Source organism: Halictus rubicundus, unplaced genomic scaffold (genome assembly GCF_050948215.1).
Source record: "Halictus rubicundus isolate RS-2024b unplaced genomic scaffold, iyHalRubi1_principal scaffold1204, whole genome shotgun sequence".
Classification (NCBI taxonomy): Eukaryota; Metazoa; Arthropoda; class Insecta; order Hymenoptera; family Halictidae; genus Halictus; species Halictus rubicundus.
The window spans coordinates 7,501-20,000 of record NW_027489745.1 but is presented as its reverse complement, the minus strand read 5'-3'; positions in this window follow the sequence as shown (position 1 = coordinate 20,000).

The window sequence follows — 12,500 nt, the reverse complement described above, 5'->3', positions numbered from 1 at the left end:
ACGGATGTGCTACTCCGTCGGACGTTCGACGAAAATTTTTCTAAGTCCCACCGCCAAGAGGAAACTTTTTCCCTATCGGTCCTAGACGATTTTCGACGTGATATCACTGTAATATAGACGGTTTCTAACAATATATATCATAACACCAAACTCGCTACAATTATTATTCATCGAGTTATTAGCAAATAATGGACGGATGTGCTACTCCGTCGACAAAACTCTGGAAATTTTTCTAAGTCCCACCGCTAAGAGGAAACTTTTTCCGTATCGGTCCTAGACGATTTTCGACGTGATATCACTGTAATATAGACGGTTTCTAACAATATATATCATAACACCAAACTCGCTACAATTATTATTTATCGAGTTATTAGCAAATAATGGACGGATGTGCTACTCCGTCGGACGTTCGACGAAAATTTTCTAAGTCCCACCGCCAAGAGGAAACTTTTTCCCTATCGGTCCTAGACGATTTTCGACGTGATATCACTGTAATATAGACGGTTTCTAACAATATATATCATAACACCAAACTCGCTACAATTATTATTCTTCGAGTTATTAGCAAATAATGGACGGATGTGCTACTCCGTCGGACGTTCGACGAAAATTTTTCTAAGTCCCACCGCCAAGAGGAAACTTTTTCCCTATCGGTCCTAGACGATTTTCGACGTGATATCACTGTAATATAGACGGTTTCTAACAATATATATCATAACACCAAACTCGCTACAATTATTATTCATCGAGTTATTAGCAAATAATGGACGGATGTGCTACTCCGTCGACAAAACTCTGGAAATTTTTCTAAGTCCCACCGCTAAGAGGAAACTTTTTCCGTATCGGTCCTAGACGATTTTCGACGTGATATCACTGTAATATAGACGGTTTCTAACAATATATATCATAACACCAAACTCGCTACAATTATTATTTATCGAGTTATTAGCAAATAATGGACGGATGTGCTACTCCGTCGGACGTTCGACGAAAATTTTTCTAAGTCCCACCGCCAAGAGGAAACTTTTTCCCTATCGGTCCTAGACGATTTTCGACGTGATATCACTGTAATATAGACGGTTTCTAACAATATATATCATAACACCAAACTCGCTACAATTATTATTTATCGAGTTATTAGCAAATAATGGACGGATGTGCTACTCCGTCGACAAAACTCTGGAAATTTTTCTAAGTCCCACCGCCAAGAGGAAACTTTTTCCGTATCGGTCCTAGACGATTTTCGACGTGATATCACTGTAATATAGACGGTTTCTAACAATATATATCATAACACCAAACTCGCTACAATTATTATTTATCGAGTTATTAGCAAATAATGGACGGATGTGCTACTCCGTCGGACGTTCGACGAAAATTTTTCTAAGTCCCACCGCCAAGAGGAAACTTTTTCCGTATCGGTCCTAGACGATTTTCGACGTGATATCACTGTAATATAGACGGTTTCTAACAATATATATCATAACACCAAACTCGCTACAATTATTATTTATCGAGTTATTAGCAAATAATGGACGGATGTGCTACTCCGTCGGACGTTCGACGAAAATTTTTCTAAGTCCCACCGCCAAGAGGAAACTTTTTCCCTATCGGTCCTAGACGATTTTCGACGTGATATCACTGTAATATAGACGGTTTCTAACAATATATATCATAACACCAAACTCGCTACAATTATTATTTATCGAGTTATTAGCAAATAATGGACGGATGTGCTACTCCGTCGACAAAACTCTGGAAATTTTTCTAAGTCCCACCGCTAAGAGGAAACTTTTTCCGTATCGGTCCTAGACGATTTTCGACGTGATATCACTGTAATATAGACGGTTTCTAACAATATATATCATAACACCAAACTCGCTACAATTATTATTTATCGAGTTATTAGCAAATAATGGACGGATGTGCTACTCCGTCGGACGTTCGACGAAAATTTTTCTAAGTCCCACCGCTAAGAGGAAACTTTTTCCGTATCGGTCCTAGACGATTTTCGACGTGATATCACTGTAATATAGACGGTTTCTAACAATATATATCATAACACCAAACTCGCTACAATTATTATTTATCGAGTTATTAGCAAATAATGGACGGATGTGCTACTCCGTCGGACGTTCGACGAAAATTTTTCTAAGTCCCACCGCCAAGAGGAAACTTTTTCCCTATCGGTCCTAGACGATTTTCGACGTGATATCACTGTAATATAGACGGTTTCTAACAATATATATCATAACACCAAACTCGCTACAATTATTATTCATCGAGTTATTAGCAAATAATGGACGGATGTGCTACTCCGTCGACAAAACTCTGGAAATTTTTCTAAGTCCCACCGCTAAGAGGAAACTTTTTCCGTATCGGTCCTAGACGATTTTCGACGTGATATCACTGTAATATAGACGGTTTCTAACAATATATATCATAACACCAAACTCGCTACAATTATTATTTATCGAGTTATTAGCAAATAATGGACGGATGTGCTACTCCGTCGGACGTTCGACGAAAATTTTTCTAAGTCCCACCGCCAAGAGGAAACTTTTTCCCTATCGGTCCTAGACGATTTTCGACGTGATATCACTGTAATATAGACGGTTTCTAACAATATATATCATAACACCAAACTCGCTACAATTATTATTCTTCGAGTTATTAGCAAATAATGGACGGATGTGCTACTCCGTCGGACGTTCGACGAAAATTTTTCTAAGTCCCACCGCCAAGAGGAAACTTTTTCCCTATCGGTCCTAGACGATTTTCGACGTGATATCACTGTAATATAGACGGTTTCTAACAATATATATCATAACACCAAACTCGCTACAATTATTATTCATCGAGTTATTAGCAAATAATGGACGGATGTGCTACTCCGTCGACAAAACTCTGGAAATTTTTCTAAGTCCCACCGCTAAGAGGAAACTTTTTCCGTATCGGTCCTAGACGATTTTCGACGTGATATCACTGTAATATAGACGGTTTCTAACAATATATATCATAACACCAAACTCGCTACAATTATTATTTATCGAGTTATTAGCAAATAATGGACGGATGTGCTACTCCGTCGGACGTTCGACGAAAATTTTTCTAAGTCCCACCGCCAAGAGGAAACTTTTTCCCTATCGGTCCTAGACGATTTTCGACGTGATATCACTGTAATATAGACGGTTTCTAACAATATATATCATAACACCAAACTCGCTACAATTATTATTTATCGAGTTATTAGCAAATAATGGACGGATGTGCTACTCCGTCGACAAAACTCTGGAAATTTTTCTAAGTCCCACCGCCAAGAGGAAACTTTTTCCGTATCGGTCCTAGACGATTTTCGACGTGATATCACTGTAATATAGACGGTTTCTAACAATATATATCATAACACCAAACTCGCTACAATTATTATTTATCGAGTTATTAGCAAATAATGGACGGATGTGCTACTCCGTCGGACGTTCGACGAAAATTTTTCTAAGTCCCACCGCCAAGAGGAAACTTTTTCCGTATCGGTCCTAGACGATTTTCGACGTGATATCACTGTAATATAGACGGTTTCTAACAATATATATCATAACACCAAACTCGCTACAATTATTATTTATCGAGTTATTAGCAAATAATGGACGGATGTGCTACTCCGTCGGACGTTCGACGAAAATTTTTCTAAGTCCCACCGCCAAGAGGAAACTTTTTCCCTATCGGTCCTAGACGATTTTCGACGTGATATCACTGTAATATAGACGGTTTCTAACAATATATATCATAACACCAAACTCGCTACAATTATTATTTATCGAGTTATTAGCAAATAATGGACGGATGTGCTACTCCGTCGACAAAACTCTGGAAATTTTTCTAAGTCCCACCGCTAAGAGGAAACTTTTTCCGTATCGGTCCTAGACGATTTTCGACGTGATATCACTGTAATATAGACGGTTTCTAACAATATATATCATAACACCAAACTCGCTACAATTATTATTTATCGAGTTATTAGCAAATAATGGACGGATGTGCTACTCCGTCGGACGTTCGACGAAAATTTTTCTAAGTCCCACCGCTAAGAGGAAACTTTTTCCGTATCGGTCCTAGACGATTTTCGACGTGATATCACTGTAATATAGACGGTTTCTAACAATATATATCATAACACCAAACTCGCTACAATTATTATTTATCGAGTTATTAGCAAATAATGGACGGATGTGCTACTCCGTCGGACGTTCGACGAAAATTTTTCTAAGTCCCACCGCCAAGAGGAAACTTTTTCCGTATCGGTCCTAGACGATTTTCGACGTGATATCACTGTAATATAGACGGTTTCTAACAATATATATCATAACACCAAACTCGCTACAATTATTATTTATCGAGTTATTAGCAAATAATGGACGGATGTGCTACTCCGTCGGACGTTCGACGAAAATTTTTCTAAGTCCCACCGCTAAGAGGAAACTTTTTCCGTATCGGTCCTAGACGATTTTCGACGTGATATCACTGTAATATAGACGGTTTCTAACAATATGTATCATAACACCAAACTCGCTACAATTATTATTTATCGAGTTATTAGCAAATAATGGACGGATGTGCTACTCCGTCGACAAAACTCTGGAAATTTTTCTAAGTCCCACCGCTAAGAGGAAACTTTTTCCGTATCGGTCCTAGACGATTTTCGACGTGATATCACTGTAATATAGACGGTTTCTAACAATATATATCATAACACCAAACTCGCTACAATTATTATTTATCGAGTTATTAGCAAATAATGGACGGATGTGCTACTCCGTCGGACGTTCGACGAAAATTTTTCTAAGTCCCACCGCCAAGAGGAAACTTTTTCCGTATCGGTCCTAGACGATTTTCGACGTGATATCACTGTAATATAGACGGTTTCTAACAATATATATCATAACACCAAACTCGCTACAATTATTATTTATCGAGTTATTAGCAAATAATGGACGGATGTGCTACTCCGTCGGACGTTCGACGAAAATTTTTCTAAGTCCCACCGCCAAGAGGAAACTTTTTCCCTATCGGTCCTAGACGATTTTCGACGTGATATCACTGTAATATAGACGGTTTCTAACAATATATATCATAACACCAAACTCGCTACAATTATTATTTATCGAGTTATTAGCAAATAATGGACGGATGTGCTACTCCGTCGACAAAACTCTGGAAATTTTTCTAAGTCCCACCGCTAAGAGGAAACTTTTTCCGTATCGGTCCTAGACGATTTTCGACGTGATATCACTGTAATATAGACGGTTTCTAACAATATATATCATAACACCAAACTCGCTACAATTATTATTTATCGAGTTATTAGCAAATAATGGACGGATGTGCTACTCCGTCGGACGTTCGACGAAAATTTTTCTAAGTCCCACCGCCAAGAGGAAACTTTTTCCGTATCGGTCCTAGACGATTTTCGACGTGATATCACTGTAATATAGACGGTTTCTAACAATATATATCATAACACCAAACTCGCTACAATTATTATTTATCGAGTTATTAGCAAATAATGGACGGATGTGCTACTCCGTCGGACGTTCGACGAAAATTTTTCTAAGTCCCACCGCCAAGAGGAAACTTTTTCCCTATCGGTCCTAGACGATTTTCGACGTGATATCACTGTAATATAGACGGTTTCTAACAATATATATCATAACACCAAACTCGCTACAATTATTATTTATCGAGTTATTAGCAAATAATGGACGGATGTGCTACTCCGTCGACAAAACTCTGGAAATTTTTCTAAGTCCCACCGCCAAGAGGAAACTTTTTCCCTATCGGTCCTAGACGATTTTCGACGTGATATCACTGTAATATAGACGGTTTCTAACAATATATATCATAACACCAAACTCGCTACAATTATTATTTATCGAGTTATTAGCAAATAATGGACGGATGTGCTACTCCGTCGACAAAACTCTGGAAATTTTTCTAAGTCCCACCGCCAAGAGGAAACTTTTTCCGTATCGGTCCTAGACGATTTTCGACGTGATATCACTGTAATATAGACGGTTTCTAACAATATATATCATAACACCAAACTCGCTACAATTATTATTTATCGAGTTATTAGCAAATAATGGACGGATGTGCTACTCCGTCGGACGTTCGACGAAAATTTTTCCAAGTCCCACCGCCAAGAGGAAACTTTTTCCCTATCGGTCCTAGACGATTTTCGACGTGATATCACTGTAATATAGACGGTTTCTAACAATATGTATCATAACACCAAACTCGCTACAATTATTATTTATCGAGTTATTAGCAAATAATGGACGGATGTGCTACTTCGTCGGACGTTCGACGAAAATTTTTCTAAGTCCCACCGCCAAGAGGAAACTTTTTCCCTATCGGTCCTAGACGATTTTCGACGTGATATCACTGTAATATAGACGGTTTCTAACAATATATATCATAACACCAAACTCGCTACAATTATTATTTATCGAGTTATTAGCAAATAATGGACGGATGTGCTACTCCGTCGACAAAACTCTGGAAATTTTTCTAAGTCCCACCGCTAAGAGGAAACTTTTTCCGTATCGGTCCTAGACGATTTTCGACGTGATATCACTGTAATATAGACGGTTTCTAACAATATATATCATAACACCAAACTCGCTACAATTATTATTTATCGAGTTATTAGCAAATAATGGACGGATGTGCTACTCCGTCGGACGTTCGACGAAAATTTTTCTAAGTCCCACCGCCAAGAGGAAACTTTTTCCCTATCGGTCCTAGACGATTTTCGACGTGATATCACTGTAATATAGACGGTTTCTAACAACATATATCATAACACCAAACTCGCTACAATTATTATTTATCGAGTTATTAGCAAATAATGGACGGATGTGCTACTCCGTCGACAAAACTCTGGAAATTTTTCTAAGTCCCACCGCCAAGAGGAAACTTTTTCCCTATCGGTCCTAGACGATTTTCGACGTGATATCACTGTAATATAGACGGTTTCTAACAATATATATCATAACACCAAACTCGCTACAATTATTATTTATCGAGTTATTAGCAAATAATGGACGGATGTGCTACTCCGTCGACAAAACTCTGGAAATTTTTCTAAGTCCCACCGCCAAGAGGAAACTTTTTCCCTATCGGTCCTAGACGATTTTCGACGTGATATCACTGTAATATAGACGGTTTCTAACAATATATATCATAACACCAAACTCGCTACAATTATTATTTATCGAGTTATTAGCAAATAATGGACGGATGTGCTACTCCGTCGACAAAACTCTGGAAATTTTTCTAAGTCCCACCGCTAAGAGGAAACTTTTTCCGTATCGGTCCTAGACGATTTTCGACGTGATATCACTGTAATATAGACGGTTTCTAACAATATATATCATAACACCAAACTCGCTACAATTATTATTTATCGAGTTATTAGCAAATAATGGACGGATGTGCTACTCCGTCGACAAAACTCTGGAAATTTTTCTAAGTCCCACCGCCAAGAGGAAACTTTTTCCCGTATCGGTCCTAGACGATTTTCGACGTGATATCACTGTAATATAGACGGTTTCTAACAATATATATCATAACACCAAACTCGCTACAATTATTATTTATCGAGTTATTAGCAAATAATGGACGGATGTGCTACTCCGTCGGACGTACTCTGGAAATTTTTCTAAGTCCCACCGCTAAGAGGAAACTTTTTCCGTATCGGTCCTAGACGATTTTCGACGTGATATCACTGTAATATAGACGGTTTCTAACAATATATATCATAACACCAAACTCGCTACAATTATTATTTATCGAGTTATTAGCAAATAATGGACGGATGTGCTACTCCGTCGGACGTTCGACGAAAATTTTTCTAAGTCCCACCGCCAAGAGGAAACTTTTTCCGTATCGGTCCTAGACGATTTTCGACGTGATATCACTGTAATATAGACGGTTTCTAACAATATATATCATAACACCAAACTCGCTACAATTATTATTTATCGAGTTATTAGCAAATAATGGACGGATGTGCTACTCCGTCGGACGTTCGACGAAAATTTTTCTAAGTCCCACCGCTAAGAGGAAACTTTTTCCGTATCGGTCCTAGACGATTTTCGACGTGATATCACTGTAATATAGACGGTTTCTAACAATATGTATCATAACACCAAACTCGCTACAATTATTATTTATCGAGTTATTAGCAAATAATGGACGGATGTGCTACTCCGTCGACAAAACTCTGGAAATTTTTCTAAGTCCCACCGCTAAGAGGAAACTTTTTCCGTATCGGTCCTAGACGATTTTCGACGTGATATCACTGTAATATAGACGGTTCTAACAATATGTATCATAACACCAAACTCGCTACAATTATTATTTATCGAGTTATTAGCAAATAATGGACGGATGTGCTACTCCGTCGACAAAACTCTGGAAATTTTTCTAAGTCCCACCGCTAAGAGGAAACTTTTTCCGTATCGGTCCTAGACGATTTTCGACGTGATATCACTGTAATATAGACGGTTTCTAACAATATATATCATAACACCAAACTCGCTACAATTATTATTTATCGAGTTATTAGCAAATAATGGACGGATGTGCTACTCCGTCGGACGTTCGACGAAAATTTTTCTAAGTCCCACCGCCAAGAGGAAACTTTTTCCCTATCGGTCCTAGACGATTTTCGACGTGATATCACTGTAATATAGACGGTTTCTAACAATATATATCATAACACCAAACTCGCTACAATTATTATTTATCGAGTTATTAGCAAATAATGGACGGATGTGCTACTCCGTCGGACGTTCGACGAAAATTTTTCTAAGTCCCACCGCCAAGAGGAAACTTTTTCCCTATCGGTCCTAGACGATTTTCGACGTGATATCACTGTAATATAGACGGTTTCTAACAATATATATCATAACACCAAACTCGCTACAATTATTATTTATCGAGTTATTAGCAAATAATGGACGGATGTGCTACTCCGTCGACAAAACTCTGGAAATTTTTCTAAGTCCCACCGCTAAGAGGAAACTTTTTCCGTATCGGTCCTAGACGATTTTCGACGTGATATCACTGTAATATAGACGGTTTCTAACAATATATATCATAACACCAAACTCGCTACAATTATTATTTATCGAGTTATTAGCAAATAATGGACGGATGTGCTACTCCGTCGGACGTTCGACGAAAATTTTTCTAAGTCCCACCGCCAAGAGGAAACTTTTTCCGTATCGGTCCTAGACGATTTTCGACGTGATATCACTGTAATATAGACGGTTTCTAACAATATATATCATAACACCAAACTCGCTACAATTATTATTTATCGAGTTATTAGCAAATAATGGACGGATGTGCTACTCCGTCGGACGTTCGACGAAAATTTTTCTAAGTCCCACCGCCAAGAGGAAACTTTTTCCCTATCGGTCCTAGACGATTTTCGACGTGATATCACTGTAATATAGACGGTTTCTAACAATATATATCATAACACCAAACTCGCTACAATTATTATTTATCGAGTTATTAGCAAATAATGGACGGATGTGCTACTCCGTCGACAAAACTCTGGAAATTTTTCTAAGTCCCACCGCCAAGAGGAAACTTTTTCCCTATCGGTCCTAGACGATTTTCGACGTGATATCACTGTAATATAGACGGTTTCTAACAATATATATCATAACACCAAACTCGCTACAATTATTATTTATCGAGTTATTAGCAAATAATGGACGGATGTGCTACTCCGTCGACAAAACTCTGGAAATTTTTCTAAGTCCCACCGCCAAGAGGAAACTTTTTCCGTATCGGTCCTAGACGATTTTCGACGTGATATCACTGTAATATAGACGGTTTCTAACAATATATATCATAACACCAAACTCGCTACAATTATTATTTATCGAGTTATTAGCAAATAATGGACGGATGTGCTACTCCGTCGGACGTTCGACGAAAATTTTTCCAAGTCCCACCGCCAAGAGGAAACTTTTTCCCTATCGGTCCTAGACGATTTTCGACGTGATATCACTGTAATATAGACGGTTTCTAACAATATGTATCATAACACCAAACTCGCTACAATTATTATTTATCGAGTTATTAGCAAATAATGGACGGATGTGCTACTTCGTCGGACGTTCGACGAAAATTTTTCTAAGTCCCACCGCCAAGAGGAAACTTTTTCCCTATCGGTCCTAGACGATTTTCGACGTGATATCACTGTAATATAGACGGTTTCTAACAATATATATCATAACACCAAACTCGCTACAATTATTATTTATCGAGTTATTAGCAAATAATGGACGGATGTGCTACTCCGTCGACAAAACTCTGGAAATTTTTCTAAGTCCCACCGCTAAGAGGAAACTTTTTCCGTATCGGTCCTAGACGATTTTCGACGTGATATCACTGTAATATAGACGGTTTCTAACAATATATATCATAACACCAAACTCGCTACAATTATTATTTATCGAGTTATTAGCAAATAATGGACGGATGTGCTACTCCGTCGGACGTTCGACGAAAATTTTTCTAAGTCCCACCGCCAAGAGGAAACTTTTTCCCTATCGGTCCTAGACGATTTTCGACGTGATATCACTGTAATATAGACGGTTTCTAACAATATATATCATAACACCAAACTCGCTACAATTATTATTTATCGAGTTATTAGCAAATAATGGACGGATGTGCTACTCCGTCGACAAAACTCTGGAAATTTTTCTAAGTCCCACCGCCAAGAGGAAACTTTTTCCCTATCGGTCCTAGACGATTTTCGACGTGATATCACTGTAATATAGACGGTTTCTAACAATATATATCATAACACCAAACTCGCTACAATTATTATTTATCGAGTTATTAGCAAATAATGGACGGATGTGCTACTCCGTCGACAAAACTCTGGAAATTTTTCTAAGTCCCACCGCCAAGAGGAAACTTTTTCCCTATCGGTCCTAGACGATTTTCGACGTGATATCACTGTAATATAGACGGTTTCTAACAATATATATCATAACACCAAACTCGCTACAATTATTATTTATCGAGTTATTAGCAAATAATGGACGGATGTGCTACTCCGTCGACAAAACTCTGGAAATTTTTCTAAGTCCCACCGCTAAGAGGAAACTTTTTCCGTATCGGTCCTAGACGATTTTCGACGTGATATCACTGTAATATAGACGGTTTCTAACAATATATATCATAACACCAAACTCGCTACAATTATTATTTATCGAGTTATTAGCAAATAATGGACGGATGTGCTACTCCGTCGACAAAACTCTGGAAATTTTTCTAAGTCCCACCGCCAAGAGGAAACTTTTTCCCTATCGGTCCTAGACGATTTTCGACGTGATATCACTGTAATATAGACGGTTTCTAACAATATATATCATAACACCAAACTCGCTACAATTATTATTTATCGAGTTATTAGCAAATAATGGACGGATGTGCTACTCCGTCGGACGTTCGACGAAAATTTTTCTAAGTCCCACCGCCAAGAGGAAACTTTTTCCCTATCGGTCCTAGACGATTTTCGACGTGATATCACTGTAATATAGACGGTTTCTAACAATATATATCATAACACCAAACTCGCTACAATTATTATTTATCGAGTTATTAGCAAATAATGGACGGATGTGCTACTCCGTCGGACGTTCGACGAAAATTTTTCTAAGTCCCACCGCCAAGAGGAAACTTTTTCCCTATCGGTCCTAGACGATTTTCGACGTGATATCACTGTAATATAGACGGTTTCTAACAATATATATCATAACACCAAACTCGCTACAATTATTATTTATCGAGTTATTAGCAAATAATGGACGGATGTGCTACTCCGTCGACAAAACTCTGGAAATTTTTCTAAGTCCCACCGCCAAGAGGAAACTTTTTCCCTATCGGTCCTAGACGATTTTCGACGTGATATCACTGTAATATAGACGGTTTCTAACAATATATATCATAACACCAAACTCGCTACAATTATTATTTATCGAGTTATTAGCAAATAATGGACGGATGTGCTACTCCGTCGACAAAACTCTGGAAATTTTTCTAAGTCCCACCGCCAAGAGGAAACTTTTTCCGTATCGGTCCTAGACGATTTTCGACGTGATATCACTGTAATATAGACGGTTTCTAACAATATATATCATAACACCAAACTCGCTACAATTATTATTTATCGAGTTATTAGCAAATAATGGACGGATGTGCTACTCCGTCGGACGTTCGACGAAAATTTTTCTAAGTCCCACCGCCAAGAGGAAACTTTTTCCCTATCGGTCCTAGACGATTTTCGACGTGATATCACTGTAATATAGACGGTTTCTAACAATATATATCATAACACCAAACTCGCTACAATTATTATTTATCGAGTTATTAGCAAATAATGGACTTGAGTAGGGTGACACCCG